We start from the raw sequence: 20,612 nt of genomic DNA, 5'->3' as shown, positions 1-20,612 counted from the left end.
CAAAACCAGTATATTGGTGGGGATGCCCCTTTGGCTCTAGACGCCTCATATACAGTAATTAGTGAAGAATAAATGCTTCCTTTAAGAATTTGGTAAGGAAAAGTTAAATTTGGTAATGAAAATTGAGGAGTTTGGTAATGTGGCCAAGCTCAGATCTGGCACCCCTGTCCCCAGTTACTGCCTAACCATTGCTGAGGGTGGATCTTTATCGCAATGGATGCTGCACGTGCTCATTTTTGTGAATAAACAGTGAATAAACTACAATACCTCGCCACTATACCACACAGGAATTTATAGTGTTGTGTAGTGTTAAGAAATTAGAATTTAGAGTGCAAAGGATTAAGTATGGAGTGCAAAGTCGCAGTTGAAACTGGCGGTTGAAAATGGTGTGGCACAATTATGAACAGAATGTGAAGTGTTAAATAATTATAACTCACAGTGCAAAGAATTACGTGTAGCACAACACTGGAAGGTAGAGTCCCGGAGGATTAGAAGTCAGGTATAATTATTCCCTTGTACAAAGGAAAAGGGGAAAAAGGAGTGTGTGGTAATCATAGGGGCATTTGTCTTCTTAGTATAATAGGAAAAGTGTATGGTAGGATACTTATTGACAGAGTTAGAGAAAGAACAGAGAAATTAGTTGGAGAAGAACAGGGAGGCTTTAGGAAGGGAAGAGGTTGTGTAGATCAGATATTCATTCTCAGATCTTTAGTGGAAAAGTTTCTAGAGAAGGGAAAGAAGTTGTATGCGGCTTTCATGGATTTGGAGAAAGCATATGACAGGGTGGATAGACATGGATTGTGGAAAGTGTTAAGAATATATGGAATAGATGGGAAGTTGTTGAATGTTGTGAAGAGTATGTACGATGGTGCGAAGGCTGCAGTGCGTGTGGATGGTGAACTAAGTGAATTTTTCTCTTTGAAAGTTGGGTTGAAACAGTGATGTGTCATGTCTCCATGGTTGTTCAATCTGTACATGGATGGGGTAATAAAAGAGGTACAAGGTAGGGTAGTGGATGTTGGAGTGGCCCTGGTGAGAGAGGATAGTGTTTGGAAACTCCCTGTACTGTTGTTTGCAGATGATACCGTGTTGTTGAGTGAAGACGAAGGGGAGCTGCATGACTTGGTGGATGAGTTTGAGAGAGTGTGTAAGAAACGGAATCTAAAGGTGAATGTAGGGAAGAGTAAAGTGATGGTCTTTGAGAGAGGTGAAGTCAGTGAATGTACAGCGAGGTTGGATGGTGTGGAATTGGAAAATGTGAGTACGTTTAAGTACTTGGGTAGTGTGATGAGTAAGGATGGAGGTTTGGAGGGTGAAGTGCTTGAAAGGGTACAACAGGGAAGAAAGGTTGCTGGTTCTTTGAAAGCAGTGATAAGAAACAGGGAAGTGAGCATGGAAGTGAAAAAGTTACTACGTGACAGTATTGTGATACCAACTCTAACGTACGGAAGTGAAGCTTGGACGTTGTTGGAAGGACACAAGTCAAGAGTGAGAGCCGTGGAAATGAGTTATTTAAGAGGAGCCTGTGGAGTCACATGGAGAGACAGGCTGACGAATGAGGATATAAAGGAGCGTTGTGGTGTTGATGTGGATGTGGTAGGAAGCGTTATGAGGAACACACTGAGGTGGTTTGGCCATGTGGAGAGGATGGAGGGTGAAAGACTGACGAAGAGAGTGTATGTGAGTGAGGTGGAGGGGGAAAGAGGGAGGGGGAGGCCGAGGATGAGATGGAGAGATGGGGTGGAGAGGTATATGAGAGAGGGGGGTGTGAGTTGGGAGCAGGGGAGTGAAATGGCGGGGGACAGGGCGACTTGGAGGCGATTTGTTTGTGGCCACCCCAAACGGGATTGAGGCGTCTGGCAATAGATAGACAACACTGGATTACTGTACGTGCTTCAAGAGCATTTTCACAACTACCAGTGCCTAAGAGGAGGCGGCCACAGACGTGGTGTAAGTACCCTACCCCCCTGGGGTTAGGGGGGTTTCAAGAATACTCCCTCAGTATTCCTGCTTGTCGTACGAGGGAACTAAAAGGGTTGGTGGTGGGTTAGTGCCGCACCCCGAAAAAAGAACTAACTAAACAAGCGAATAAAGCACCTCGGACCAGGGCGGACCATACGTTGACGACTAAGGAACAGACAAAGGACATTCTGAGGGTGGGGACATGGAATGTGAGAGGAGTGAATGCTGAAGTGAGAGAGAGATTGTTCAGGTGCTTGAGGATGCAAAACTAGATATATGTGGATTGACTGAAACTAAATGGAAAAAGTGAAAGGGTGAAAGAATGGGAATATCTATCTATCTATTGCAAGATGCCATAATCCCGTAAGGGGTGGCCATTTGACTCTGAGTTATTTGTTTTACAGGGAGGGGCACTGACCCTCCACCAACCCACTTGTTGACACGTAGGGAGCACGTATGGTTTGGTTATATGGTTACCACCCAGCGTTGTAAATGGTTTCCTGGCTTACAGGAAACCATTTGGCTTGTCACTCAATGAAAAGCCACCTGTAAAGGAAAGAACAGCAATAAGAAGTGACAGGAAAGATGGGAGAAATAGGAAAAGAGATGGGCAGGCACAGAAAAAGAATGATAAAGGCTAAGGAAGAAGTAGGCAGCACTACATCAAGGGAGTGGATGATGGTTGCCACCACCTACCACAAAACGGGAATATGGTTTAGGTATATGTGCGGGAGTTAATGAGAATAAGAGGGCAAGAGAGGGAGTATGTCTGATGATAAGCAAGAAGTGGAAGGAGAATATAAGAGAGTATGGAACAGTGGGTGCAAGGATTGTATGGGTGAGGATGAAAGTAGGTATACAAGCATGGGCGACTGTATGTATGTATGCTCCGACAGAGGACCGAGTGGCAAGAGTGAAAGATTAGTTTTGGGCGAGAGTAGAAGCATGTATGGACAACTTTGAGAGAAGCGAGAGAGTGCTTTTGATTGGAGACATGAATGGCAAAGTTGGGAATGTACGAGTGGATGGAGTGGTTGGTCAGTGGGGTGTGCCAGCTGAAGTAGATGGGAATGGTAGTGCTTTGGTGGACATCTGTGCTTGAAAGGGGTTGGCAATAGCCAACACCTACTTTCGTCATAAGATGATCCACCGGTATACATGGAGAGTAATGAGGAGGATGGATGGTGAACTTGTTGAACGAAAGGCAATGATAGACTACGTGTGTGTGGATGAGCGAATGAAAAGACAAGTGTTGGATGCAAGAGTGTGGAGAGGGTGGGGGAATGGAGTCTCAGACCATCACTTAGTGATGGCCAAGATAAAGCTGCAAAGAAAATGGTTGAGATGAAGAGGAAGACAGGAGGAAACATCTCCTGTGAGAAGAGTGGAAAATTTGCAAGATAGTGAGAGAATGGCAGAGTATAAGAGTATAGTGGAAGAAAGATTGGGAAGGTATGAGCTAGAGCAGATGGAAGAGGTGGAAGACCTATGTAAGATATTCACGGAAGAGATAGGTGCAGCGTGTGACGTGGTTTGTGGAGTGAGGAGGAGATGCAAGGGTGTGCAAGGAACAGCATGGTGGAATGATATCATGAGGTGAAACGAGCTGTGGAGCAAAAGAAGAAGGCATATAGTGAATGGTTAGCGAGTAGAGGTAGGGGAGAAGATGAGAGAGAGAAGAGAGAGGTATATGTGAGCAGGAGAAGGGAGGTGAAGAGACTGGTGAAGGAGAGTAAGAAGAAAGTGGATGAAGAGTTTGGGAGGAATCTGAGTGTGAAATGGAGGGAGAGTAAGAAATATGTTTTGGAAGGGGTAAAGAAAGTAAGGCAGTGTGAAAGGGGAAATAGTAGGGGAGTGAAAGATAGGAATAATAAATTGTTGGTGGAGAAGAGAGAGAAATTGAGAAGATGGAAGGAGCACTTTGAGGATTTGTTGAATGTAGAGAGTGAAAGCAATGCGAGTATAAGTGGTTGGGGAATGGCTGGGAGAAGAAGAGATGAGAGGAGGGAGGAAGAGATCAGTAGGGCGGAAGTAGTGGAAGCAATGAAGAAGATCAAGATGGGAAAGGCCCCAGGAATTGATGGAGTGTGTGGTGAAATGCTGAGGTATGGGGGTGAGATTGTTGTGGAGTGGATATGGAAGTTGTGCAGATTGGCTTGGGAAGAGGGAAGGGTTCCAGAGGACTGGAAATCAGGTATAATTGTTCTTTTATACAAATGAAAAGGGGAGAGAGAAGTATGTGGTATTCATAGGGGTATTTGCCTTCTTAGTGTGACTGGTAAAATATATGGTAGAATACTCATTGACAGGGTTAGGCATATGGCAGAGGAGCTAGTTGGAGAAGAACAAGGGGGATTTAGGAAGGGAAAAGAGTGTGTAGATCAGATATTTGTTCTAAGATGTTTAGTGGAGAAGTATCTAGAGAAGGGAAAGAAAGTGTATGCTGCCTTCATGGACTTGGAGAAAGCTTATGACAGAATAGATAGGCAAGGTATGTGGAAGGTATCAAGAATATATGGGGTGGAGGGGAAATTGTTGAATGCTGTGAAGAGTATGTATGAAGGAGCTAGGGCTACGGTGCGAGTGGATGGTGAGCTGAGTGAGTTCTTTGATCTCAATGTGGGACTGAAACAGGGTTTCGTGATGTCTCCATGGCTGTTTAATGTATACATGGATGGGGTTGTGAAGGAGGTGCAAGGTAGGGCAGTGGATGTGGGGGTGGCTCTAATGAATGAGGGTGAGATTTGGAAGATTCCGGTGTTGCTGTTTGCTGATGATACAGTATTGTTGAGTGGAGATGAATGAGAGTTGCAAGGTTTGGTGAATGAATTTGGGACAGTGTGTAGGAGGAGGAAGCTGAGAGTTAGTGTAAACAAAAGTAATGTTATGGTGTTTGAGAGGAATGAAGTCACAGAATGTACAGTGAGTTGGATGGTGAGGATATGGAGAATGTGAATGCATTCAAGTACTTGGGTAGTGTGATGAGTAAGGATGGAACTTTGGGGGATGAAGCGCGTGAAAGGGTACAGCAGGGAAGGAAGGTTGTTGGTTCACTGAAAACAGTGACGAGAAATAGGGAGGTGAGTATGGAAGTTAAGAAGTCACTGCATGATAGTATTGTGATCCCTACCTGACGTATGGAAGCAAGGCGTGGACCTTGCAAGAGGGGAACAAGTCAAGAGTGAGAGCAGTAGAAATGACTTACTTGAAAGGAGCATGTGGAGTGACATGGAGGGACAGGTTGACGAATGAAGAAGTGAAGGAACGTTGTGGGGTGGATGTGGTTGAGAAGATTAGGAGAAATACACTGAGGTGGTTTGGACATGTGGAGAGAATGGAGAATGAAAGACTGACTAAGAGGGTGTATGTAGGTGAGATGGAGGGAGGGAGAGGGAGGGATAGACCCAGGATGAGGTGGAGGGATGGAGTTGAGAGGTATATGAGGGAGGGGGGGGTGAGTTGGGGGGAGGGTAGTCAAATTGTGGGTGACAGAGCGACTTGGAGGCGTTTTGTCTGTAGCCACCCTTTGCGGGATTAGGGCGTCGGGCTATAGATAGATAGATAGACTTCTGATTCCTCATTCTCTGGTTCCTTTTCATTTATTTCATGCTTTATGTCCATTATTGGTGTGAATAGGGTCTTAAAAAGGTCTCAATAGGTGCTATGCATGTCCAGTAGGGAGTTATTTAGGTGGCTTTCAAAGTTAGGCTGGGTTAGGGTCCTTAAATACCAGTCCAGCAGCCAGGGGCCCACTATCCGGACAGACCCACTTGCCGGACGTGCCTTTGGCTCAATTACGTCGGATAGCAGAGGGATTAATGCACTATATACAAAAAGAACATCTTTAGTTTGTATGATCAAAATAATAAGGTGAATAAAGTGTACAGTACAGTATTTGAAAAGTGTTAAAAATTAAGTTGTAACAAGAATGTATTTCCTAACTGCTTCCCTCTTCCTAGGTTAGAAATGACCAGGTTGGAACGTAGGTGTGGTGGTGTACACAGCTCTCTTGGTCCTCCCTCCATCCTTCTCCAAGCCGGTTATAGGGCTTCTACACAAAGAAAAACAATTTCCATGGCCAAGTTTGCCACTGGAGATTGGTTATATTGGTATAAATTTACACTATTCTCTTCGATGATGTAAACACTATACGATAAGCTAATAAAAACATACAAACCTCATGACTAAAAGTACAGAAATGGAACGAGAAAAAACTTCTTCAAGTGTAAAAACGGTTTCCAATAACTTCCAAACATGCTAGCCCAAAAGTTTGCCCAAAATGTACAAGAGGAAAGCATATGTCTAGATGCAGAATTTCACGAGCTTTCTTGTGGTGTTTTCAGAATTTTGATATGCCCAATAATTTTCGAGTAAATCGTTAAAAACTAAATAAAAATTGCTGACTATGGCGGGGACGTAGGAGGGATGGGGGTTGGGGTTGGGGGGAGAAGAGGGGGGGATGGAGGGCATATATGTGTGTGTGTGTGTGTGTGTGTGTGTGTGTGTGTATTTTACCTATTTGTAGTATACAGGAATTGAGGAATGCTCATGTTGTCCCGTCTCCATATCCACATTTATCAAGCCTACCTTTACACACATGAATGTTTTTCTCATGCACCATCTCTTTGTCTACGTCGTTCCAAATATTTATGTATTTACCTAATATACTGTACCTAATTCTGATATACACGGAATGTGCTATGCTCGTGGGTTTCTGTCACTGTTTCTCAATAAGTCAAATTTAGCTTAAAACTCACTTAAGTTTTTAGACTGGACGATCTCTTTGTCCAGGCTATTCCATAAGTCTATACTTCCATAAGGAAAGCTATATTTCTTGATATCCTTCAAGCAGCTTGACTTTTTCAATTTCATTCCGTGTCCTCTTGTTGCTCTCTTATCCCAAACAAACAGATCTTCTTTGTCAATTTTATCTACTCCCACCATGGTCCTGAACACTGCAATCATGCCTCCCCTTTTTCTCCTTTCCTCTAAGGAAGGCAAATCCAGCTTTTCCAGCCTCTCTGTATGACAGGTCTGCCAGACTGGGGACCATCTTGGTTGCTGTTCTTTGTATTCTCTCAATCTTGTTTATATCTTTCTTTTTATGTGGGGACCACACTGCCGCTGCATATTCTAACCTGGGGAGGATCATGGCCACTATCAATTTTTTCATCATCTCCTCATCCATATAATGAAATGCTACTCTTATGTTAGTCAAGAGTTTGTAAGTCTCTCCAACTATCTTGTTAATGTGCTTTTCTGGTGACAAACTATCTTGGACCAGCATTCCCAAGTCATTCTCTTCTCTCATTTTTGTGATTAATTCACTACCCAACAAATAATTCAGTGATGGCCTCCTGGTACTTTTACCCATTTCCAATATTTTACATTTCTTTACATTAAATTTCATTTCCCACGTCCGGCTCCAATCGAGTATCCTATCCAAATCCTCTGCAGCATTTTACAATCCTCCTCAACCTCTATCTTCCTCAAGATCTTTACATCATCAGCAAACAGTCTTGCATAACTGTTCACTCCATCTACCATATCATTTACGTAAATTAGGAACATACTGGCGCCAACACCGAGCCTTGAGGGACTCCACTTGTTACTTCCCTCCATCCAGACATCCTATCCTTTATTACTGTCCTCATTTGTCAAAGTCTCTCATCCATTCCAGAAGTTTCCCCTTCAGTCCTCCTATATATGCTAGTTTCCACATTAGTCTCTTATGAGGTACCTTATCAAAGCCCTTCTCTAAGTCTAAGTACACACAATCCGCCCAACCATCTCTCTCCTGTACCACATCAATCGTTCTTGAGTAAAATCTCTAAGTCTAAGTACACACAATCCGCCCAACCATCTCTCTCCTGTACCACATCAATCGTTCTTGAGTAAAAGCTCAACAAGTTAGAAACACATGACCTTTCACTTCTGAATCCAAACTGACATTCGGCCAAAATATTCATCTCTTCTAGATATTTTATCCACCTGTCTTTCAGGATTCTCTCGCACAATTTTGCGACCATGCTGGTTAGAGACACTGGTCTATAATTCAGGGGTTCTTCCCTGTTTCCTCCCTTATAAATTGGTACCACATTTGCCCTCTTCCATTCTTGAGGCACTTTCCCCTCTTCCAGAGAACACACAATTAAACTGTGAATTTTATCCGCCAGTTGTTCTCTGCATTCCTCCAGTACTCAATTAGAAATTCCATCAGGTCCTGGGGCTTTCCTTACATCTTGAGTTTCCAGTAATTTATACACTTCCTGTACCTCCACTTTTATATCTTTTATCATCGGCACATTTCTAATCACTCCCTCCCGTTCCACAAACTCCTCTTCATTAGTGAAAACTGACTGGAAACGTTTGTTTATTATTTCTGCTTGCATTGCCGCATCCTTATAGACCTCTCCTTCTACTTTCAATTTGGTGATTCCTTCCTTTTGTTTCAGTTTGCCATTAACAAATCTATAAAACAGTTTGGGTTCATCCTTGCATTTGTCTATTATACCTTTTTCAAAATTCCTTTCTTCTTCTCTATGTATTCTTGTGTAATCATTTCTTGTTCTTTTATATTCTTCCTTTGTTCTGTTGTTACCTCTCTTTCTCCAATTGTTCCACGCCTTATCTCTCTCTTTTTTGGCTATCATACACCTTCTATTAAACCACTCCTTTTTCCTGTTTTCTTTCCCTCTTACTCTAGGTACAAATTCTTCCACTCCCAAATTATAGAGGTCTAGAAAGATATCCCACTTCCTCTGTATCTCTCTTGTTTTTCTGAATTTTCTCCAATCCGCATTTTCAAAAAAGTTTCTTAATCATGTAAAATTTGCTTTCCCAAAGTTGTATCTTCCCTGTCTATGAAGCTCGTCTCTTGGCTTGACGTTCCCTATTAACATCTAGAACTCAATGACCTCGTGATCACTTTTTCCTAAAGGACAGAGATATTTCAATGATTCTATTCCATCGGGTTCTTTGGTAAACAGTAAATCTAACCTTGCTGGTGTGTCCTCACCTCGAAACCGTGTCTCTTCTTTGACCCATTGCGTCATCACATTAGTCATTATTATATTTAATAACATAGTGCCCCACGAATCTTCGCCGCCTCCCGAGTACCATTCCTCCCAGTTCACCTTTTTACAATTAAAGTCACTCACCAAAATTATATTATTGCTTTTCTCAATTATTTTTTGTAAATAGCTAGCTATATCTGACAACATCTCCTGGTATTCGTCATCCTTCCATGCTCTCGTCTTAGGAGGAACATACACTACCACCATATCTCTCTTAACATTCTCTCCAGTTTCTAATTTCATATATATCACTTCAGCCTTGCCTTCTCCCATTTCCATGGTATCTATGTTTATGTTGTTCACTGCTATCATCATTCCTCCTCCTGTTTTTTCTTTTCTATCTTTCCTCCACAGTTTGTATTTACCATCACCCAAATGAACATCAATATCTTCTCTTAATTTGGTCTCTACAAAGCACATGACATCAGGTTCATGTTCTCTCAAGAAATCGTTAATTTCAAGCCTTGTCGATATGAATCCATCAACATTAGTATATATCACCTTCAAATTATTTTTGATGTTTTTTACACCCTCTTCTCTCCTACTCTCCATCAGTACCACTTCCTCAACTTCAGATCTTTCACAGCCATCCCTCTTAGTTTCCTTCACTTCTATTTCCTTATATACCACTTCCTTACTTTCATATCCATTACTCTCCAAAAAAAAGTACTGTATTACATTCTTCCTCTGTCCTCTTATCATTTTTTTTCCTTTACTTCTTCCTTCAATGATTTTAAAACTTCTCTTTCTTCTTCATTCAAATCTTTTCTTATTATAATATTTTCCATCCCAGCCTCTTTGCTTAATTTCCAGGTCACTTTAAGTATATCATTTACTACACCTTCTGATGTAAACTTGACTCTCATTGGTCTTGTTTCCCCCTTTCTTATAATGCCCAATCCTCCTTACTTCCTCAATGTCTTTTAACCGCTTGACTCCTTCGGGGTCAATCTTGCCTAATATTCCTCTCACCAGGTTCGTCTCTCTCTCGAGTCTCACGAACCTAATTTCTTCCTCTTCCCTGTTTCCAAATATTACCACACATCTGTTCCTTTCTACAGTTTCTCTCACTATTTTCTCTTTTTTCTTCAGTATTTTCACTACATTTTCTTCCATTTTTTTCTTGTTCATTTCCCTTTCTTCCTGGATGATTTCTCTTAAGCTGACCACTTCTTTCTGTTCTTCTTCTACATGTGCCCATTTTGCCTTCTGCTCTTCTAGTACACTACTCACCTTCTCCATTTTGTTAGTACTCTCTTCTAGTTTCCTCCCCAATTCGACATTTTCCTGCTTCAAACTTCTAATTTCCTCATTCGCTGTCTCATTGGACCGGTTCAGACTCTGTATTTTCAGACACGTCCTTTATCACTAGATTCTCTACTTTCTTTTCAAGTTCACTAATCCTCATAATCAATGTTTTAACCACATCCATGACATTGGTATTTCTATCAAATCCTGGAAATTCGAGTCCGTCAATGTTTACATTTTCGGCCATGTTTGATATTGGTTAAAGTACCAAAACAGCTGTTACCGAAAGATACTACAAACATTCATGTATACTCTAGCCAATAAATCTTTACATTTTTGGTAGTCTATTAACTTTCATTATTTAAAATTTAAAACAAGACCTTAGGAGACAGGACAAACTAAATTCCTGAAAACTACTTAAGGTTCGCAGCGATGGCTGGGACGTCTGCTCGCTCTGGCTGTTCGCTCGTGTGTGTGTGTGTGTGTGTGTGTGTGTGTGTGTGTGTGTGTGTGTGTGTGAGAGAGAGAGAGAGAGAGTAAATAAGTGACTGAGAGAGTGAGTGAGTGAGATGGGGTGGGGGGCAGTTATGCTTTCTTGTCTCCTTCCCAGTCCCCCCACCCTCCCCCACTCCTGCTTGTCTCCCTCCCATCCCCTGCCCTTCCCTTTCCCCTGCCCTCCCTCACCCCCACTTGTCTCCCTTCCCTCCCTCCCCCACCCCTGCTTGTAACCTCCCCCCTCCCTTCACCCTCTCCGGGTCAGCATGGGGAAGTCCAGATGTAACTTTTATTGGACTTCAGCTTTCTTTGGAATGGCCTGGGCCCCATGGAGTCTGTTATAGTGACATTTTACTGTATACTGTATGTGTATATATAAATAAATATAAACTATATATATATATATATATATATATATATATATATATATATATATATATATACATATGTATATTTTATATAAATGCTGTATATATATATATATATGTATATACAGTACCCTTGCATCCAAGACGGGTTTGTCCAAGACGTTTTGCGTCCAAGACGAAGACCATAAATAATAATCCAGTAAATTATTGTAATACGGTTGCATATATCCAATATGGAACTAACGGTTCATAACGGCCCAAATCCGAGGAGAATATAGCTATGACGGTCTCACCCGGTCCAACACAGTTCCCACGTCCTGTAGAGTGACGTGGTTGAGATGTTGTCCAGTAAGATATTTGCATCTGGTCACATGATCAGCAGACAGGGCAATAGGTATGCTTTTGTCTCCCTCACCTGAGCATCGTGGACACACTTACCACGTGTGGCACTCAGCGTTTGCTCCTAGGCTACTGCCCCTCCTTACATAACCATGCCCAGGATACAGTCTGCTAACCCCCTGAAGTGCCACCATCTACCTCAGGCTACCAAGCTGGAGATAACAAGCTCAGAAACACACACTTTCAAGGTGAGGAAATTGTTTTGGTGCCAAAATAGGTCTAGGTTGATGTTTTTAGGGGCACTTTTCAAAGACTTTGTGACAGTATTAATTTTTTCCATAAGGTCTTATATTGGTACAAGACGTTTTTCGTCCTAGACAGGACCCTCAGGCGATAATGTTACCGTTTTGGATGCGAGGGTAGTGTGTGTGTATATATATAAAAATATATATAAATATATATATATATATATATATATATATATATATATATATAACTTATTCATAAATTATTCAGACTAGTAAAAAAAATTTTATTACACAATTCTCTGTTCCTCATAATCTGTGTTCTGATATTCAGGATGTTTCTGTAGTTTATAACTGTCGTCATGCAGCATCATAAAAATATCATTAAACAAATTATGCACTGGATAAGACAAAACTGTCTGGGTTTCAGTGTTGTTTATCACTGTATGAGTCAGCTTTCACAGACACAAAATTCCATCAATAAAAGCCATGCAGGCAAACTCATCACTTTCAATGATGACTGTCAGACTGTAGAAGTATAAGATACCTGATGACTATATTATAAAACACAAAATGTTGCCAATTCAATACAGTACAGTACTCAAGAATACTACTACTGCATGAGTGATCAAACAATTAAGATAAAATAGTAGCTATAGAAGGAAGTGAAAAACCAGTAATAGGTATCATCCTATAATGTAAAAAAAGAAAAGAAAAGGGGGGGGGGCCAAAAATGAATTTGTGCAGCAAAGAATGGTATGTTACACAAGTGGGGTCTGGCAGTCATCTCTGAGTGCACAGTGGCCAACACACACAAATATGGTGCCATTTACTTAGTGTACAGCATTGTATATATCTCAGGGTTGCGAGCCTTTGAGGAGCTGCGGCCACACACTGAAAGCAGAGATGCTCGATGTAAGACTAAGACCATATACTCTGTTAAGAGCTTGAAAAGCACGACTGTAGTTCAGTCATACATGAGAACCCATACTTTATTACAAACTGGACAAATCTACCTGAGGAATGTAACATATGTTACAGTACACATCTTGCACTGTATAGATAAACAGTAGAGTAATGAAATAGCCAGTTATCAAGTTACAAATTTCAAAACTCTTATTTCATAAAGTGTAAAATAAAATTATTCTAGACTTACAAAGACTTCAGATAAACTGCAAGTACTTTACCATACAGTACTGTACTGAATGTCCATCAGTGTACTGGTAAAAATGTATGGTACTATAGATATGCCATCATTAAAATATAGTACATATCACAACTACAGTACAGTATAGTATATATACCAGTAGCTATAGAGACAGGCTTTGTCACTGAAGTAGTCCTCTTCATCTCTTCACGTGAAATCTGAAAGAAACTCTGAAGAAACAATGACTCTTTTGGTTAATCAACATCCATTCATATGAAAATTTGGTTATACACGTACTGTATACAAACACGTTTATTAAAAAAAATTTCTGGAATGAGATATAAATATGTACCTAGTAGTGGATATGGTGCCTGATGGCCCAGTGGTTAGAACACTCCCAGCTGAGTGATGACCTTGCACAAGTTTGATCCCCAAGAGGTGACTGAAGGCTTTTTACTTGTGTACTGTAATCAATTGATGTTGGCTAATCATCTACCCATATATATACCGGACTAAAGTATACATTAACTTGCCCCATCCCAACCACTTTTCCACCACTGACTCCCCCCAATCCCGACCATTTTTGGAAAAAATTTTTTTTAGCTCAAACCTCCGCTTTTGGTGAGAAACATCGAAAATTCATAGAGAAATCGCTCCCCTGAGGTTTAAAATACTCGATACAGGTAGGAGTACCTCCTTACCTTACAGGGTTTTCCAACAGGCTGACACCAAAGAAAACGAGTTCTATGGGAGGATAACTATTTCACACCACTCATAAACGGTATTTATTTATTTACTTGGTACAAATTTATATGTAGTACGAGAGTATATTGGTTTTCAAGCAGTAATATAGGCATTATAAGCATTGTTTCACTCACTAACTCATCACCATACCTGACCTTTTTTTGCCACATTACCTGATCATCATTTCTGACTGTTTCTTCCTCTAATGCTATGTAAAGTTTGTCCTCCACATTGTCATTGATTGGAGAATCACTCTGGCCCTGAATTTCGTACCATGGCATGACATGGCTTTACTGGCCAGGTCACTGATAACAGGTGAATTGCTGAGACAATGGCATGCAGGGGGGGGAGGAGGTCATGCTGGGTAAGGCATTGTCCCTGCCTGGCATCTTGTAGAGGAAGGTGTCACGTGTATACGTACCAAAAATCACCCGCAAAAATTGAAAACTGTGCAAATTAGGGACCTTGCAATTGATTCGCGTTTATTTACATTGACGGGATTGGCAGTGACAAAATGTGTGGACGTTAAAGAACGTCGACGGGACGCAGCAGGTTAAAAAAGGCAACACTGTAAGTGGCTGTCTATCATATATTTCTCATCATCATCTGACTCTATGCTGCCCCATGAGTGTAGCAGCCTGGGGCTTGGCAAGCTGATCCTGACATTTAAGATGAGAGCAACCAGCCTCACTCATCCCTGAGTGGCATTATGTGAACAATAAACCCCAAACACCCCTTGGATATAAACCTGCCCAGGCTCAATCTGATTGGAGTGCCTTAATTACCTGCTAAACCATCAGGCACCATAATTTGGTTATATGGTTACCACCCAGCATAGTAAATTGTTTCCTGGTGTACAGGAAACCATTTGGCTTGTCACTCAGTGCAGAGTCACCCATAGACAGAACGATGAGCAAAGAATGAAGGAAAGATGGAAGAGGAAGGAAGGAAAGAAGGATAGAAGAAAGGAAAAGGCAGTCAGCTGAGAGCAGCACTTCATCGAGTGAGTGGATAGTGTTATGTGGGAAAAATCTGATCATATAAAAAATTAAATAATGCTTTAAAAAAAAAAAAAAAGAAGAAGAAGAGAAATAGGGAGCATATGGAAAGAGTAATACGAAAAACTGATGGGCACGATATGGTAAGAACAAAACGAGAGTCAACATGATTGTTGGTATGCAAAGACTGAATGATGTCCATCAATATGACAGCAGCCTATGTGAAGTCTGTTACGAAGAGGATGAAGGGTATGCAGGCTCCAGGTGCTCACAGGGTAAATGCAGAAATGGTTTTTGTTGTTGCTTAAGACCACTCTGTTGAGATACGCAGACCCATCAGCCACAGGAAAGCAACTGCTTCAGTGGGGATGTTCTAAATGTAATGTACAGTGTATACACCGTTTAAGGATCCAGTGCCCCCTTGTGGTAGACAGCGCCTTGCCAGGGTCAGACCAGGGTCCTTCCAATGGAACAGGTCAGGGAGATTTGAGCTCCCAGGTAGATGTCACTGCGTTTACCTTGACCGAGGGTACACAGCACCAGCATGTGTAGGCTCCTCGTCAGCACCATACACAGAAGTGATAAAAAGCAGTGGAGAGTGCAATGTACTGTTTGTGGGAAATATGCTACACAACCTCAGATGAACAGAGATGAGCTGGTAGAATTGGAAAAAGGCTGTGACTGCCTTTGTCAACGACAGATTGAGTTTAAGCTAGGCAAAGGAACCACTGATACAATATTCATTTTCTGACAGCATCATGAAAATACAGAAAGGAAAGAGCCTCTTCAGGCGCAAAATGATCCACAGGTATACATGGCGAGTGATGAGAAGGGTGGGTGGTAAAAATGAAAGGAAGGCAATGATTGATTATGTGTGTGTGGATGAAAGGATGCAAAGATGTGTAACGGATACTAGAACATATAGAGGTTGGGGGAGTGGACTTTCTGATCACCACTTGGTGGTGGTCAGAATCAAGGTCCAAGTAAAATGGAGAAATAGAAGAAGGGAAGGACGGGAGGATGGAGCAGACGCAAGGAGAGTGGAAAGGTTACAAGTGGATGAGAAAAAGGCAGAATATAAGAGAGAAGTGGAGGAACAATTGGGTAAATATGAGCTGGAGCAGATGGGGAAAGTGGAAGGTATGTGCAAGATATTCACAGAAGAAATATGTGCAACATGTAAGGTGGTGCGTGGGGAGAAGAAAAGACGAAAGGGGGTGCAAGGAACAGCATGGTGCAATGAAGAGGTGAGACAAGGCTGTAGCACAAAAAAAGAAAGCAATTAATGAATGGATGAGAAATAGGGGCATGGAAGAAGTTGAGAGACAGAAGAGAGAGTTATATGTAGAAAGGAAGAGAGAGGTGAAAAGATTAGTAAGAGAGAGTAGGAAAAGAGTGGACGAGGAATTTGGAAGGAATTTGAGTGTAAAGTGGAGGGGATGTAAGAAAATGTTCTGGAAAGAGGTAAAGAGAGTCAGACAGGGTGGCAATGAAGTTAGCAGGGGAGTGAAAGATAAAAATGGTAGATTACTAGTGAAGAAGGAAGACACAGTGTGAGCAGGTGGAGAGAACACTTTAAGGAATTGTTGAACATAGAAGGTAATGTGAGTATAAGTGGCTGGGGAATGGTTGGGAGGAGGGAGGTGAGAAGACAGGAAGAAATCAGTAGGATGGAAGTTGTGGAAGCTATGAAGAAAGTCAAAATGAGTAAAGCCCCAAGAATTGATAGAATGTGGGGTGAAATGCTGAAGTATGGGGGAGAGATAGTAGTAGAATGGATGTGGAAGATGTGCAGATTGGCCTGAGGGGAAGGTAGAGTCCTGGAGGATTGGAAGTCTGGTATAACTATTCTCCTGTACAAAGGAAAAGGGGAAAAAGAAGTGTATGGTAATCATAGGGGCATTTGTCTTCTTAGTGTAACAGGAAAAGTATATAGTAGGATACTTATTGACAGAGTTAGGGAAATAACAGAGGTATTAGTTAGAGAGGAACAGGGAGGCTTTAGGAAGAAACAGGTTGTGTAGATCATATATTCATTCTTAGATTTTAGTGGAAAAGTTCCTAGAGAAGGAAAAGAAGTTGTATTCGGCCTTCACAGATCTGGAGAAAGCATATGACAGGGCGGATAGACAAGGATTGTGGAAAGTATTAAGAATATATGGAGCAGATGGGAAGCTGTTGAATGCTGTGAAGAGTATGTGTGAGGGTGCAAAGGCTGCAGTGCATGTGGATAGTGAACTGAGTGAATTTTTCTATTTGAAAGTTGGGTTGAAACAGGGATGTGTCATGTCTCTATGGTTGTTCAATCTGTACATGGATGGGGTTATAAAAGAGATACAAGGTAGGGCAGTGGATGTTGGAGTGGCCCTAATGAGAGAGGGCAGTGTTTGGAAACTCCCTGTGCTGCTGTTTGCAGATGATACTGTATTGTTAAGTGAAGACGAAGGGGAGCTACAAGGCTTGGTGGATGAGTTTGGGAGAGTGTGTAAGAAACAGAATCCAAAGGTGAATGTAGGGATGCGTAAAGTGATGGTCTTCGAGAGAAGTGAAGCCAGTGAATGTACAGTGAGGCTGGACGATGAGGAAATGGAAAATGTATGTTTAAGTACCTGGGTAGTGTGATGAGTAGGGATTGAAGTTTGGAGAATGAAGTGCTTGAAAGGGTACAACATGGAGGAAAGGTTGCTGGTTCCTTATAAAAAGTGATAAGAAACTGGGAAGTGAGCATGGAAGTGAAAAAGTTACTACATGACAGTATTGTGATACCAACTCTAATGTATATACGTGAAGCTTGGACGTTGTTGGAGGGACACAAGTCAAGAGTGCGAGCAGTGGAAATGAGTTACTTGAAAGGCGCCTATGGAGTCATATGGAGAGACAGACTAACAAATGAGGATGTGAAGGAGCATTGTGGTGTGGATGTGGATGTGATAGGAAGTGTTAGGAGAAACACACTGAGGTGGTTTGGCCATGTGCAGAGGATGGAGAGTGAGAGACTGACAAGGAGAGTGTATGTGAGTGAGGTGGAGGAGGAGAGAGGGAGGGGGAGACCAAGGATGAGATGGAGGGATGGAGAGGTATATGAGCAGGGCAGTGAAATGGCAGAGGACAGGGCAATGTGGAGGTGATTTGTTTGTGGTCACCCCATATGGGATTAAGGCGTCTGGCAATAGACAGATAGATAATTTGGAGAAGGCTTTTTGGCAGTGCCATGGAAGATGGTGAAGTGGGCAATGAGAAAGCTTGAGATTGAGGAATGATTTGTCAGAGTGGTTATGCTTCTATACAAGGGCACTCAAACCCAGGTAAGGCTAAATGATGGTTTGAATGGTGAGTTTTCCATGAATGATGGTGTGCATTAGGGGTCCATTTTATGCCACTTATTGTTTATCATGGTGCTTACAACTCTATCACGTGACTTAAAAACTGGACTCCCACGAGAGGCATTGCATACTGATGACTTGTGATGTCAGTGGAGAATGAGAGGGTAGCAGAAGAAAGATTTATAAATTGGAGAGATGGAAGGGACTGAGACTAAATCCAATAAAACAAAAGTACTATCAAAGCAGGACAGTGACCATGTGCAGTTTGCCGCAAGGGTGTGGGAAGTAACTCCCTTTATGCAGTGTTTGGAACAAGTGGGTGCATAAGACATGTAGTGGTATTGGAAGTTGGCTGCAAAACAATGCTGATATTGTGTGTGGTATGTAGAGGAGAGGATACAAAAGCAGAAAGAGAGGAAAGGACTAATTTTGCTGGCGAATCTCTTGAGTGTGTGGAGATCTGATATTTGGGGGACATGATACGTGCTGGAGGTATGGCTAGAGCTAGCTCTGCAGAAAGTAAAAGGCATGGCTGGAAGGAGTCCAGAGTTGTTGCCCCTCCTGACATTGAGAAGGCTCTCTCTCCATGCTAATGGGTCCTTGAATGCAGCATATGTTAGGAGTGCAGGAGGAGGACATCTGCAGGATAAAACGTACAGAGATGACAGTGATTAAATGGATGTGTAGTGTCCTAGAGTGACAAACCTGGGAGGGCTGGGACTTTAAGTGAAGAGTTAAGAGGAAGGACAGGACTGTAATGTATTGTGTACTGCGATGAAAAGGGACAGATTGAAATGGTTTGGGCATGTGGAGAGGATGGAGGTTGAATGGAAACTGGGTGCAGAGGGTGAAAAATGTGAACTTTGAGGCGACCACAAATGATGAGAGGAAGGATAGATATTTGTGTTGTGATGAGAAGGGGTTGACTGAGATGGTTTGGGCATGTGGAGAGGAAGGAGGATGGCCACTGGGTGCATCCTCTGCACCCAGTGGCCATCTCTCTCATGACCATACCTTTGAGGGTATGGTTGAGAGAGAGAGAGAGAGACTTGGGATGAGGCCAGACAGTGTGACCTCTGAGATATGGAACTGAGTGAAAAGGCTGCTACAGAGTACGCAGCATGGAGAGCCCCCATTAGGTAAGCAAGACCAATGCATGCAAGCATGTTGGCGCCTTTCTACATAAAATGAACAAATCAAAACAGGTGCAAAAATTAATTATCAATCATAATCACTGACAAAATATATGAGGGTAATGATGGACTCGGTATTGTATGACATATCAAAATATCTGATGGCTAAGAGTTGAACAGGCAGTTACTGGAGTGGTATACGAAATTAGACATTTGTAGTAAGGCGGCATGTGGAGAATGCAAGTCAGAAGGACCTTACAAACATTATGGGATTTTTGAAAAAGCATGAGACCAAGTGAACAGGGAAGGAGGAAAAGGTGTTAAATATGCATAATGCACACTGGCGGGAAGTCTACTGAATGCTGTATGGAATTTCTATGTTAGTGATGAAGCATGTGTAAAGATAGATGACATCCCTAAAAGGGATATGTTTAATGAATGCTGTATTTTAACCCTTTAGTGTTTATGGGTGCAGTACAGATTTCATGCATTCGTTACCATTTGACGTAGGCTGTGTCTGCGCACATTTCAACCACTCGTTACTATTCCGAACGAAATGGCCCTTGTTTTCTTGGTTATAGAATCCATTTCTGGGTGAGAACAAAGCACTACTTGCATCCCAGTGTATTCCTCCGCCACGTTCAACCCACCCCGCACCTAGTGAAGCCCCACTGCCCCAGTGAGTGTGCTATGAGCCTTGCTCAAGCGAGCACAAGATAATTTCCTTTCGCAGTTCATAAAATCGACCCTATTTGACCAACAGTAATTCTTCATACACCAAAATGCAGCCAAATAAATTCCCTATAACTTTTTCTCAGTAATATTTACCATAAAAATTATATTTCATTATATTTGTCACAGAAAAAAAAAAAAAAAAAATTACATTCGGCTGATCTTTTTTATGACACCATAAGCAAGTACGTGTATTCAAGATTATGGTAAAAAAAAAAAAAAAAAAGATTATCGAAGCATAAATAAGGGTGTAAGGATAAATTGTTTATGAACTACTGAGTACACAGGAATAGCATGGTGATGGGGGGAGGGGGGGGCTCTCAGTGTGTGGTCTTGGGTGCCCAGGACTCTGTCCCAAGCACTCACTTGCAGTTGGACGCAGCCTGCGTCGACTGGTAATGTGAGGGTTAATTATATAGCTAATTTGAAAAGTTTCACCACAGTTGAATTGAATCATCTGGAGTGTGAGAATAAAGTAGAAATACAGTACATGCAGCAAAAAGGATAAACCTGAGAAGCTAATTGGTAATTGTACAGTACTCTACAAAAGTTAAGTTAAAATCTGTGATTGTATCTTTCACATTCCCACGTATTTTATTTGCCCAGAAATTGGCTATAATAATAATAATAATAATAATAATAATAATAATAATCTGGCCTTTTGTTTCTCAAAAGCGCCAGTTCTTCCTTTTGGGAATTCACTAGTGCTCGACACACATACATTATTTTTACAATTACATGAATTGTGACATTTCTTGTATATAATACAAGCTACATCATATATACATGAAAGTGGCAATAA

General features: G+C 41.7%; 1 protein-coding gene across 1 annotated transcript in view; it reads right to left on the bottom strand.

Moving 5' to 3' along the window:
* LOC145414870 (kelch-like protein diablo) overlaps positions 1-12,576 on the bottom strand; it is a 164,939-nt gene extending 152,363 nt beyond the window's left edge. The window contains exon 1 of the mRNA XM_080284290.1: positions 12,567-12,576. The gene's annotated coding sequence lies outside the window, so the exon portion shown is untranslated. The remainder of the gene's footprint in view (positions 1-12,566) is intronic.
* Positions 12,577-20,612: the final 8,036 nt, after the last annotated feature.

Source organism: Coenobita brevimanus, chromosome 101 (genome assembly GCF_032717465.1).
Source record: "Coenobita brevimanus isolate Jiangsu-jjx chromosome 101, ASM3271746v2, whole genome shotgun sequence".
Taxonomy (NCBI): Eukaryota; Metazoa; Arthropoda; class Malacostraca; order Decapoda; family Coenobitidae; genus Coenobita; species Coenobita brevimanus.
This window is presented reverse-complemented; position numbering and strand designations above follow the sequence as displayed.